Consider the following 14410-nt stretch of genomic DNA (forward strand, 5'->3'; position numbering starts at 1 on the left):
AGCTGCTTTGCAAAGGATTTTTGCCTCCGATGAGGATCTGGCTACTATTTGGTATTCTCGGGAAAAAGTAATGGCTCTAATATGTTGAAAATCCGACGCAAAGAAGAGATTTTGTAGAGAATTCGAACATCAAGAGCCGTGAGTACAGTTAGCCGCCATGTCGCTTGCCACCAAAACTTCACCACTGCTTCGCTAACTTCATACATTCAGATATGTATTTGGCATGGACCAGTTAATTTGCCTGAGTGGTTTTAATAATAATGAAAATGCTATAAATCTGTGTTCGGAACCGTATCTTCTATCCTGATCACAAATCTATCCAAGGTCCCCTCCTAAGTGCTACTAAAACCGAGTATCCTCTTTTAAATAAACAGATCTTTCATTCAAGTGTTTCAAAGTGGTTTTTTTGTTTGTGAAATGTAAAAGAAGTAGAAAAGTTAAAGTTAGAACCACAAAAGGGAAGTTAGATGGAATTTTGCTAAAGTACTCTTAGTTTTTTGCAAAGAAAAGCTTTGCAGGAATACAGTGCCAGATTGTGTAAATGTTATTGTCTAAAATACCTGCTTCACAGGTGGTAAATAGACAAATGACTTGAGTCCATTTTAAAAATAGAGGTGTTTTGATTTCTATCACGAATGTTTGCTTTTTCGAAGTTAATTGAGCTCCACATATTAGGAAAAATATTATACTATGTTAGAGGAGTATAAACAGTGTATTTATGATATTATTCATCTTTTTTTTTTTTTTTTTTGTCAGTTAAGATAGAAGGTCCTCGTGTCAAAATTTAGTTCTGCACTTCATGTAGTAACATTATTGGCTTAAGTAATGACCTTGAGTGTAGCTGTATGAGTTTGGTGCAAATTTGCTTTCCATAATTACTGGTGTGTTCGTTATACGAGCTGCTCCTACACACAGCTCAGAGTGCCCTGTGTCAGTTTGTATCACGTGCGCTACTCAAAGGGAAATACCAACGTAAGTAGCTTTAATAACCAATTTTCAATTTTCGTAAACATATATTTCAAATTTATGTGCCTAATTGGGCTGGCGACCGTTCATTTTTTCATTCATGTATGATTTTTACCATTTTCATTAACTCCCAAGGTTAAAGTCTGTTTGGTTTTTCTGTTAATTTCACCATATTCAAAATTATAGTCCGATACCTTTGTCTATTAGATACACGCAAGGTCATAATTCAAAATTGTCTCACAGGGTAACATTAGCTTGTTTCACGGCATGTTAGTGTTATAATTTCCAGAGGACTTGAAGGAACTGTAGTGGGAAAAATCTAGAGGGGAAGACAGAGTATGGATTTTGTCTTGAGGATGATGCGTTCTGGCGCTACTCTGGGATGAAGAGATTGGCTCAGAGATAACTTGTGGTGGGCTGCATCAAATCATAAGATTGATGACTAAAACAGCAGCAACTAATCAGAGTCACTATGGAATTTTTTCACCGGTAGTCTTCACTCATGATGCGACCATTGGTTGACGTAGCGTCACAAATCGACACAATCGTTATGAGTTATGTTTGATTTCTTGCTTCAGCAACGATTTAGCGAGGTGCTATTGGCCACCAACTATTTGGTCTACATGTTTTGCCACAACGCCTTAACGGGCATACGAATTTCGAATCCTTTCAGAATAGTGTGTCTCTTTCGTTAAACTGTATTTTAACCACTCGGGGAGAGCGGGCCCACTACAGAGTACAGGTGACGTAGTGGTGGCCATTGGTGGCTAGGGAAACTCAGCTGCAAAGTGGAACATCTTTTATTCATTCTTGCGCTACAATGATAAAAGTTTTGTGATGCCACGGACACGCCCCTTCCTGCCGCGTTCCCTGTCGACCGTTCTGTCAGCTGCTGATAGCCGTGGCGGCGTGCTGTGCGGATGACATCAGCGTCCCACTTTGCTTCCACTGATTGCTCACTCAGCAGCTCATGTCTCACTTTGCACTGCGCGGTCGGGAGCGAGCACTGCCACCTACGCCAACCTTTGTCCGGATTCTCTGGGATCCACTGCCAAAAGAAGAGAAGCGGGTAGATGGCTGTGGTACTGCAGTGGCCACGAACCGCTGCACTCAGAAGCAAAAAACCTTCTGCTGCTGAAGTGCCTGCAGACGGCTGTACTGCTCCAAGTGCACGATTGCGGACATAAACTGGCGAGCTCGTCTTGTGGAGATGGCAACCCATTTTCGGCCGCTCCCTGACCCAATGCGCAGTGCGGAGTTGCTTGGTCTCGGCATCACCGTGCTAGAGTCAAAGAGTGTATATGGAGAATAATGACACGTCTTTTGTGCCGATATGTTACTTCCAGGCATGTACAAATCAACACCTTCTTAGCGCAGTGATGTGGAAACTATTCTCAAGCCAGTTTTTAGTTGAAGTGCTTTTCAGAGACATCGCCATGATCGTGCGCTACGGCCTGTCCCCCTTATGGTAGATAAACAAGCTCGTTTATGAAATCGCCTCTGCGCATGCGTATTCGCGCCACATATTGCTGCAATTGAACTGCTTTTTTGACAGTAAATTCCAAAATTGAGGCTGTCGTTACGGTTCTTTTATCCATATGACAGTTAATGAGGCTGATGTGTAATGGAGCACCATTCCACTTCCGCATCGCAGTTTAGCAACACCCCGACAACACCTTCCCCAGGACATGAATAAGACTATGAGGAATCCGTGATTTTCCGTCTCATTCACCTACGTAAATCCCGCATTGGTTTTACTTATAGGATTATCTGAAACCTCTTACGTGTGCTGAACCAGCTGCTGATGTTGCACGCCCTCCAACAGAGTTTCAGTGTAGTCTACGACGCTATTCAGCTACAGTCTAGAACATTCGAAAGAGTGAGGCAATCCGTAACGTGACGTGTGAACACTTCCATCGCTCCCAGTGTCATTTACCTTGAGAAGTTTTGGCAAACTGGAAGAAAATAATACCATGTGATGTGTAATGTAAGGTCCCAGTGCTAATACATTTACCGGTGGCTCACCGTCCATTTCCGTATATAAATTGAGGTGACACGGGATAAATCCTAATATCTTGCCGGACTTCCTTTTGCCCGATGAAGTACAGTAACTCGACTTCGTATATATTCAACAAGTCGTTGGAAGTCCCTAACTGAATTGTTGAGCCATGTTGCCTCTATGGCTTTTCATAACTGCATAAGTGTTGCCGGTGCAGGATTTTGTGCATGAACTGACCTCTCGATTAGGTCTCAGAAGTGCTCTATGGGACTCATAGTAGCCGAACATCGAGAGAACCAAGTGCATTACATGTAAATACAGCCCACACCGTTATGGAGGTTGGGCATATGGCTTTGTGGGGTCTGCGCCACACTCGAACACTACCATCAGTTCTCAGCAACAGAAATCGGGCCCGCAGCTCGTGGTCGTACGGTAGCGTTCTCGCTTCCCACGCCCGGGTTCCCGGGTTCGATTCCCGGCGGGGTCAGGGATTTTCTCTGCCTCGTGATGGCTGGGTGTTGTGTGATGTCCTTAGGTTAGTCAGGTTTAAGTAGTTCTAAGTTCTAGGGGACTGATGACCATAGATGTTAAGTCCCATAGTGCTCAGAGCCATTTGAACAGAAATCGGTATTTATCTGACCACACCACGTTTTTCCAGTCGACTGGAATGCAACTGATGCTGGTCGCTGGCCCAGGAAAGGCGCTGCAGGCGATGTCATGCTGTTAGCCGAGGCACTTGCGTCTCTCGCCTGCTGCCGTAGCCCATAAACGCCAGATTTCGATGCACTCCCCTACCGGATACGTCCATCGTAAGTCCCACATCGATTTCTGGGATTGTTTCACACAGTGTTGTTTTGTCTGCTAGCACTCATAATTGTACGCAAACACCGCTATTCTAGGTCGTTAAGTGAAGGCCGTCGGCAACTGCGTTGTCCGTGGTGAGAATTAATTACTGAAATTTGGTATTCTCGGCACTCTGAACACTATGGATTTGGGAATATTGAATTCCCTAACGATTTCCGAAATGTAATGACCATGAGTGTAGCTACAACCACCATTCCGCGTTCGAAGTCTGTTAATTGTCATCGCATGCCAATAATCATGTGGGACGCGTTTTGACAAGAAACACCTGAGAACGAATGATCACTAATACACTGCCCTTTTATATATTGTACACGGGGTACTACCGTCATCTGTATGTGCGCATAAAGCTATCCCACTATTTATGTGCAATTTCAATGTATAGTGACTAGCTTAGCAATCGTTGCTTCACTCGTGTAGACTGTAGAGTCTGCTCAAATACTTCTGTTTTTCTCTAATCGAACTTGTAATCGATATTCCTGTACATGCAGTCACTTCTAAGCGTGGTATCTGTTTTTTTATCAGTAGCACTTGTAACACCTCCGTTTATTTTAACCGACCTGATCTGATCGAATAGCAGCCCAATCATTATTATTAATGTGACCGTGTACCTAATGGGGCTGGCAATCGGAATTGGCTGCTACGGAAGTTGTTACTTTCCAGTTCGTCCTTCTCAATGCTGTAATAATGAAATGTCTGGTAACAAGAAAAACACCAACACAGTTTCACTAATCACAAACCTATATTCGTCTCGAAAACACAAAAGGAGGAGACAACCACTGCCTTCGTCATACATATCTAATTACGGCTAATCTCAGCACAGGTTTCTTCGTTTTTCATTATCGTCACACGCTAATCCATCACTGCAATCCAACACTGCAATCCAACACTGCAATCCAAAATGATGCCGGCGCGGTAGACGCGAAACCAAAATATCGGCACTAGAATGTCACTAATCACTTTCGTAATAATACTTCTTCACCTTCCCGATATTATTCTACTACAAGGGGGTTAAACCACGGCGATGGGAACTCCCTTTGTCGTTAAAGCCTTGCATTACAACAACTGGCTTCCACACACCTCTACCCGCAACATGGCAACTGGTGCAACTCCACACTCGCTCTCGCAACACGACACAATCGATTGTTTGACCTATCGACCTGTGCCGAGTGCAAATTTATAGTAAGGGCCTACGGACCCCTTACACACTGCAATGAGAACAAAAATAATTTTATAAACATATATTACGCCTACTGAAAAATTAATGTATTAACGATCCGTTTCTTTTTCTATGCAATTCTGACAGAATCGATTTGTTGCGGTTATTGTTAAATTGATTTCTTTGTTTCGTTCAGCCGTCCGTGGTGGACGAGCGGTTCTAGGCGCTTCAGTCCGTAACCTCGCGACTGCTACGGTTGCAGGTTCGAATCCTGCCTCGGGCATGGATTTGTGTGATGTCCTTATGTTAGTTAGATTTCAGTAGTTCTAAGTTCTAGGGGACTGATGACCTCAGATCGTGCTCAGAGCCATTTGAACCATTTGTTTGGTTCAGAAACAGCAACAGCTTCTAAGTTTCTAACCAAACAGCGATTCTGCTTTGATAGTGAAATATTTTCATAAAACTTTTCTTCCCTTATTTCACCCCCTTACGGGTTAAATTTTTAAAAATACTGAAACATGTATTGTTTCATTTCCGACCTAGAAGTCTAATATCAGTTTCCATACATGTAGCTAAAATAAAATAAAAGCGCTTTACAGGTTCTATGGCAACCCCTTAGGGATTGAAATTCTAAAAATTTGAGAAACACGTATTTTATTATTTCTAACCGAGGAACGACGTACTTTCAAAAAACCTTTTATCCTCTGTTTCAACCCCTTAGGGCAAGAATTACTGAAAATCCCTTCCGAAACTATTACTACAGTATATTATCAACACGCTCTTTGGATTCAAGTTTCTGTCGTTTACAGTTTCGGCTGGGCGATGTCGAGTCAGTCAAGCAGTGAAGACATTTCCTTATACAAAGTGAACATTAATATAAACGACAAACTGCAAAGACGGATTCCTGAGTGGAAACTGAGGAAAAAGGTCCTATGACCTTGTATCCGAAAATGTATCGTTGCCACGGCAGGTGGCACTGACGAATGAAGGTGCCTCAGACCGCGTTCCGTGTGTTCCTTGTATATTGCACGCCGGTCGTTGTCACCGAGCGGTTCTACGCGCTTCAGTCCGGAACCGCGCTGCTGCTGCGGTCGCAGGTTCGAATCCTGCCTCGGGCATAGATGTGTGTGATGTCCTTAGGTTAGTCAGGTTTAAGCAGTTCTAAGGCTAGGGGACTGATGACCTCAGATGTTAAGTGCCATAGTGCTTACAGCCATTTGAACCCTTTTTTTTTTGTATGTTGCACGCTGTGTATTGACATAGCCTACTGTAAGCAGCAGAGTGGTCCGGTGTTCATATCGGGAACAACCCGAAATGGTTTGTGTACGGCCGGGCGGGTGGAAACGGTGGAGAGGGAACACCGCTATACCAAAAAAAATACCTTCAAAGTCCGCAGCTCGTGGTCGTGCGGTAGCGTTCTCGCTTCCGCGCCCGGGTTCCCGGGTTCGATTCCCGGTGGGGTCAAGGATTTCCTCTGCCTCGTGATGACTGAGTATTGTGTGATGTCCTTAGGTTAGTTAGGTTTACGTAGTTCTAAGTTCTAGGGGACTGATGACCTCAGACGTTAAGTCCCATAGTGCTCAGAGCCATTTGAACCAAATACCTTGAAAGACACCGGCCACATCACACAACATTCCAAGTCCTTTTCGGTCGTTTGTGTCATCACGGATCCTTTCAGACAGACGAACTTGCTGTTAGGCGGCAGACTGTGCCTACCCTAGATCTGAGAATCAGGTTCTACAGGATACTGGGTCACACCGTAGTGCAATTTCCAGAGAAGTCGCTCGCCAACATGATGTAAGCCAAATTATGGTAATGTGTATTCTGCCTGACAATCTCTACTATTCCTATCACCTGCAACGAGTGCAAGGATTAACATTGGCGGATTTCTCTCTACGGCAAGGTTTTTGTCGATAGTTACTGGACCAGAACATCACAATAGTGGGATATCTGTCATCAGTCCTCTTTGCCGACAAAGCAACCTTTACCAGAAATGGCATCGTCAGCCTGCAGAATCGTCACCTGTTGACTGCAGACCATCCTCGGGGAATGGTTGAGGCTTCTCATCAGCATAGGTTCAACATGAACTTGTGGGCGTATATTCTTGGCGACCACATGCTTGGACCGATTATTATTCCACAACGTCCCGACAGAGAACGTAACTGGCTCTCCAAGGGATATTCTGCCTGAGCTGCTTGCGAATTTGTCTTTGGCATTACGACAGGTTCCGTGGTTTCTGAATGGTGCAGCACCACCCCACTTCCGCACTAAAATTCGCCGACACCTCAGCAACACCTTCCCTAGACGTTGTACAAGAAGCGGACGCCCTGTAGCATGTACTAAAGCCCTGTAGTTTTACCTCTGGGGATATTTGAAAAGCATTGTTTATGTTGAACCACTTCCTGATGTGTAGTCTGCTAAGCAGCATGTTCACGACGCTAGTGACGCTATTCAGAGAGAGGCCGGAACGCGCGGAAGAGTGCGGCAATCCATGACGCTATGTGTGAACGCGTTCGTGCATCCCATGTGGGCCACTTTGAACCTCTGTTGTAAGGTGGATGCGACGTAGCTATGTATTGTGTTCTGGTTGTCGCTACACGCACACCGTCCATTTCCTGGCACATGTTCATAAGACCGTTTTTGCTTCATTTCTCGCCAGGAATTCGTCTCTGCAATTTGTCGGTTTTATTAATGTTCACTCTATATGTATAGAAAGTTGAACAAAACATCATTGCTTTTCTTGTCAGGAATCACCTCCTGTATGCGTATTTGTGGTTCAGTTCTGTATAAATGAGAATGAACATCACGACAAATAATAAAAATTAATAATAAATAATAATTATAAAGGTTATTAAGGAAAGAAATTATATTGATTATCTCAGCATATTAGAAGCCGTGTTTAGTATCACCAGGTTATACACACTGTATAGCAAATTGTGTTTGTTCTGTTCTGTTTATTTTCGAGTAGTTGATGTATTTGTATGATAAAATGCGCTTTACTGTCTTGAACATACTATTAAACATTCTCTAGAATAAATACACAGCTACAATCGAACTGATCCTTCCTTAGGTCGTATGGCTCTGAGCACTTTGGGACTTAACATCTATGGTCATCAGTCCCCTAGAACTTTGAACTACTTAAACCTAACTAACCTAAGGACAGCACACAACACCCAGCCATCACGAGGCAGAGAAAATCCCTGACCCCGCCGGGAATCGAACCCGGGAACCCGGGCGTGGGAAGCGAGAACGCTACCGCACGACCACGAGATGCGGGCCCTTAGGTCGTAACATCAGTGCAGTACATTCAAAAGTAAATGATTAACTGCACGAACAAGTAAATTATTTTGGGGACCCAAAGCTAACCGTACTCTGAAACACAAATTCTATCACGATGTTGTCTTGCACTGGCTGATTATTATTACAGGCCTGCAACGCACACGGTCGTCCGGTTTGCGTCAGAAGCTTTCCCCACGACGTCATTGGAGGATTTTAGTACCAGAATCTGTCGCAGGCGGTTTCCTAACGCCCACTGCGGTGCATCTTCAACGCACAAAGAAAACAAATGATTCTATTCCACAAGGCGTGACGTAGTTAGTACTCAGCATTCGACGAAGTGGATGATTTACTACTACAACATTTTTATGACGGTACAGTCAAGAAGCCCTATGAAGGATTGTGTAAGTTCAAGTGTATGTGCACTATATATCTTCCCGAAAATGACAATTCATTTTATCACCTTGTTAAAACACATATGGTTAACCAGAATTTTGCAGAGGTGAGGGATTTCATGCTTAAGCTGCAACGTTCAAAACAGGCGCTTCTGTCGGGTAAACCGCACGTGTTGGGCAAGTCATCGACGTACTGTGTTCGCACAAACAGATATACTTACATGCTCTGGAGGATTTCATATTTCTTGTCGGGGACATATTAATTAGAGCAGTCTCCATTGAATGTGGGGTATAAGCTGGAGCTGGAAATCTCTCCCAAAAATTCTCATCAAGGATCCCCTCTGGTTCACAATCAGCTCACGTGATGTTTGGCCGAACTGACCAGGAGTCTGTAATCGGCTGGACCTCTCAACAGCCAGTTCCATCTTTTTGGAAGTCCCTCTCTTGCCAGCCTACCGCGTTAATTAACTGAAAAAAAAAACAAATTCCTAAAACAGAAAAATTCGCAGACTGGTACACTGAATGTCCACCAAGACGGCTATATTCTACACAGTTTGCACACAGAATGGTTGCACTACAGTTTGAGTATGCCTATTCAAATCTAGAGTTGTATCCAAATGTTGAGGGCCGGATTTTGATTAGTTGGGTTTTTCTCTTTTTCAATCAGGTGGCTAAGTGTTTCTGTCTCTCTGTAACTGCGACCTTGGTGTACGTTCAAAATTAATGTCTAGTTGGTTATAGACGTACAACATGTCATCCATATGTACCACAAACGTGGTTCCTACATAGTTTTAAAGGGACTATGTGGATGAGAAGGATCGATGAGTAGAGTAGACTAGCTAAGAACATATGAAAACTCTATACGGAGATATGCCCTGTTTTCCCGAATAGTACGAGAAAAACTTTTTAGTTTCATAGTAGGAATGAAATTTAATTACAGTCGTTTTAAAAAAGAAATACTTACACCCTCTGTGACTGCCTGAGGTCTCTGCTTCTACATACGAAAACGAAAAAATTTATTAACACTGTAATCTTTTAGTATACTGTATCCAACATATGGAGACATAAATTAGTTTGAATAAAATCTTGTTAGACATCTGATCCACTTTTGGGTCGTGATTGAGACGGATAACAGAGATGGCATTCGAAAAGTTGTGGGGTCTTCATACGTACCAAGATGTTAATGATATAATGAATCGTCTAAGCAATGTTTAATGTCTACACAATTATTACAGTTAATGCTTTCGATGTACTGTTGAGTGAGATACAAAATATACTGCGACTGAGAAACTTCTCGTGCCTGATGACGACTGGTAAAAGTGCAAACTATAGGAAGTTCTTCATAGAAACTATTGGTGTGCAACACGATTTCTGCCAAATCTGCAAACCATGCACCATCTATTACAGAAAGTATACCAGCACAGCTATCTCTTTATAGCATCTAATTAATGAGGAATATTGCAATGGTAATATGTCTTTTTTTCGACTCAACATATTCCGGCTCTTTTAGATCATTTTCAGTTGCAGTTTCTTGTCTATTCACGTAATTCATATGTGTCCTGCACAGAACAACGGGCGTGTTATTTGGCTGCGTGAGGTTCATAACTACAGAAGAAAATAAAAAACAAGCGTCTACGTGTTCCTGTATACAATGTTACAGTGGCATTTGTACTCATTACTATTCTGTAATGAAACTTGACGTGACAGCTCTGCTACTGAAACTGTTTTCGTTTGTAGCAAAGCACGCAGCAAGGTCCTAGACACCCATGAGAATTCGCATGTAATAATTTGTTCAATGTTCTGCTCTTGTATCGGCAGCTACTTTTGCTAATATACGTCTCTGTTACTTTATAATGCAGTCCACCTGAAGATCTTCAGCGAACGTAACGGGTACTGGAAATTGAAGCATTCCTTAACGGCCGCTGAGATAGTGTTTTACAGCTATGGCAGCGCAATGTTGAACGAACACAAAACCAAATCGTTTTAGGTTCGTTCCACCTAATACAGTTTTCCAACGTAAGAACATAAATGTCAAAGTTGGTAATGAAATGAGAGCTATAATTTATAGCAAGCGACATATCTGAATCCAAAAAAATACTGGAAGTATAAAATAACTGAGGCTGCTTTCCAAGTGCTTGCGGCACTTTGTAAAAGTGAGTTCACTGGTAGCTTTCCTCACATAAATTTTTCTGACATTTGGAAGGAAATATTGCTAGGAAAAACACACAACATAGAAAAAAATAGTGGACGTATTTTGGTGAGAGCGGGTTGTTGAGCGATTTAGGTGACAATATTTATTTTCAAGCATCGTTGTTATTGTGAAGTCAGAAGATAGATAACACTGAACAACAGCTTTTGTCTCTCGGCTGTGTAGGTGGATTTATTTGCTAACACACTAGGTAACCTCTATCCTCGACATATTGTCAGTACTTTGCTTACAGAACACAATCGTTTCAATTCAGCAGCCGGTAATTTTTGGTGTGTAAAAAGTAGTACACATTTACACCCTAACCACTTCCTTGATAGTCACAATTACCTTGCTCTGCCGGCCGCTGTGGCCGAGCGCTTCTAGGCGCTTCAGTCTGGAACCGCGCGACCGCTACGGTCGCAGGTTCGAATCCTGCCTCGGGCATGGATGTGTGTGATGTCCTTAGGTTAGTTAGGTTTAAGCAGTTCTAAGTCTAGGGGAGTGATAACGTCAGATGTTAAGTCCCATAGTGCTTAGAGCCATTTACCTTGCTCTCTTACGCAAGGGACGGGAAAATAGGAGAATGTTAGTAAGGGTACACTGGTTACTTAGTATGAATTTTAATGATTCTTGAACAGTTGAGCGTAGAATTTAGAATTTATGTAGGTTATTGTCGAGTAATTAGGACAGTTCCATCAACTATAAATGCTTGTGAATACACACACACACACACACACACACACACACAAACACACACACACACACACACACACGAACACACACACTGTGATTGTGTGTGTGTGTGTGTGTGTGTGTGTGTGTCCGTCTGAGATACAAGTGGGTGAGTGGGGGGGGGGGGGTGGGAGGGGGCAAATGGCATTTATCAAACTATGCACAACACTGATTCCCCATCTGCTTCTCTGTTTCAGGGTTACGACTTTTGCCGGCCGAAGTGGCCGTGCGGTTAAAGGCGCAGCAGTCTGGAACCGCAAGACCGCTACGGTCGCAGGTTCGAATCCTGCCTCGGGCATGGATGTTTTTGATGTCCTTCGGTTAGTTAGAATTAACTAGTTCTAAGTTCTAGGGGACTACTGACCTCAGCGATTGAGTCCCATAGTGCTCAGAGCCATTTGAACCATTTTTTTTTGGATACGACTTTTGAAGGTACTACTCAGTAACGAGCACCTTATCGAAAACCAATCTGCACTCGGCAGAATATTAACTGTCAACAGCGGCGTAGCTCCCGTCTCGGAAGACAGCAACAACCCTCCTGCTGTCTGACGGTGAACCATTATTCCAGGCACACTGTGAATACTATCCATGGTGAATCCGCCCGGTTAACCGTGCGGTCTAACGCACTGCTTTCCGGGTGGGAAGGCGTGCCGGTCCCCAGCACGAATCCGCCCGGCGGATTAGTGTCGAGGTCCGGTGTGCCGGCCAGTACGCGGATGGTTTTTAAGGCGGTCTCCCATCCGCCTCGGCGAATGCGGGCTGGTTCCCATTATTCCGCTTCGGTTACACTATGTCCGCGATTGCTGCGCAAACACTTTCTCCACGAACAGGTACACCATAATTACTCTACCCCGAAAACATTGCGGTTACACTCGTCTGGTGTGAGACGTTCCCTATGTGCGGGAGGGGGGAGCGGCAGCGGGGGGAGTCAGCGTGGAGGGGGGCGTCCACTGCGGGCCGGACCGCACAATAACACTGGGTACGGTGTGGGCCGGCGGTGGAGTGGGTGGACTGCTGTAGCTTGTTGTGGTGTTGTGTAACACCGCGGGCTACGGCGGGGACGAAACCTCTCCGTCGTTTCTAGGTCCCCAGTTCCTTACTATACAATACAAGGTTTCCAGAATGAGATTTTCAGTCTGCAGCGGAGCGTGCGCTGATAAGTGTGCGCTGATATGGAACTTCCTGGCAGATTAAAACTGTGTGCCGGACCGAGACGCGAACTTGGGACCTTTGCCTTACTCGGGCAAGTGCTCTACCAACTGAGCTACCCAAGCACGACTCACGTCCCGTCCTCACAGCTTCACTTCCGCCAGTACCTCGTTTCCTACCTTCCAACATCCGAGTTCGAGTCTCGGTCTGGCACACAGTTTTAATCTGCCAGGAAGTTTCAATACAAGGTTTCCCCATCCTTCTCTGTTTCCTTCTTTCCTCCAACTCTCCAGCTAATCTACCTCTATTGTGTATTGCTATTGTCGCAGGTTAGAATCCTGCCTCGGGCATGGATGTGTATGATGTCCTTAGGTTAGTTAGGTTTAAGTAGTTCTAAGTTGTAGGGGACTGATGACCTCAGATGTTAAGTCCCATAGTGCTCAGAGCCATTTGAACTATTTTTTAGACTGATTTCCGAAAGTCATACATTCATTACTATATGTATTAACGCTATAATAATATTAGTAATAATAATAAAAATAATAATTATTATTATTATCATTATTATGCTCTAATAATGTATTAAGCATTTTGTAATGATTACTACATTCCCTATCATCATTACTGTTATTATCATTGTTACCATTATTATTATTTACTACACATACTACTTTGGTAACTCACTAAGTATGCTATGAAAAGTCCCCTTAGAAAAATTAGTGAATTACTGTGCTGGTAAACCCCTTACGTTGTTTGATTTTCGAACAAAAAGAATGGCGATGAGCAATATGGGACTTAACATCTTAGGTCATCAGTCCCCTAGAATTTAGAACTACTTAAACCAAACTAACCTAAGGACATCACACACATACATGCCCGAGGAAGGATTCGAACCTGTGACCGTAGCAGTCCCGTGGTTCCGGACGCAGCGCCTAGAACCCCACGGCCACCGCGGCCAGCGATTTTCGAACAGCTGAGCAAAACTGAACGTACTCAGACATTTCTCTCTTTACTTATTCTGATCATCACTAAACTGACAAACAATATTTTTAGCGGAACGCAATCTGACTTTTAATAATCCCTACAAAAGAATGACCCTGACTAACAATAACCTATACCTTTCATGAATCACTTACCTCACAAAAATCTTCATTACTCTAACTACTGCAATACAGGGAGCGCCAATACTGCCAGCTAAATAAAAGATTCTAACTACTCAAGCCACTAACTACTGATAGGCATAGCTAGCAAATGAAAGATTTTGATAGAGAACAAACAATGTATTTACCTTAATAGTGTTCAAAAGTCATAATATATATAGCAGTCCATGACACCCAGTCTTACAAATTTACTGTCTCTGATGGACACACGTCCAGATCATCCGCTCTCAAATCTCCGCCATCTCTCTCCCCACATCCACCACTGCTGGTGGCTTACCTCCAACTGCGCAACGCTACTCGCTGTTCACATCCAACTGCCCACTACAATAGAAAATTTTTCAACAATGCAAACCAGACACAGATTGCCACACGACAGCGAGTGATTTTCATACAGAGCCCTAGGTGACGTTACCAACATAAAAACCTAAACAGCCTAGCCTACTTACATTATTATTATGGAGGTATTGATTTACTACACATACTACTTTGTTAACTCACTAAGGATGTCTGTTTACTTATAAGAAA

Source organism: Schistocerca piceifrons, chromosome 2 (genome assembly GCF_021461385.2).
Source record: "Schistocerca piceifrons isolate TAMUIC-IGC-003096 chromosome 2, iqSchPice1.1, whole genome shotgun sequence".
Classification (NCBI taxonomy): Eukaryota; Metazoa; Arthropoda; class Insecta; order Orthoptera; family Acrididae; genus Schistocerca; species Schistocerca piceifrons.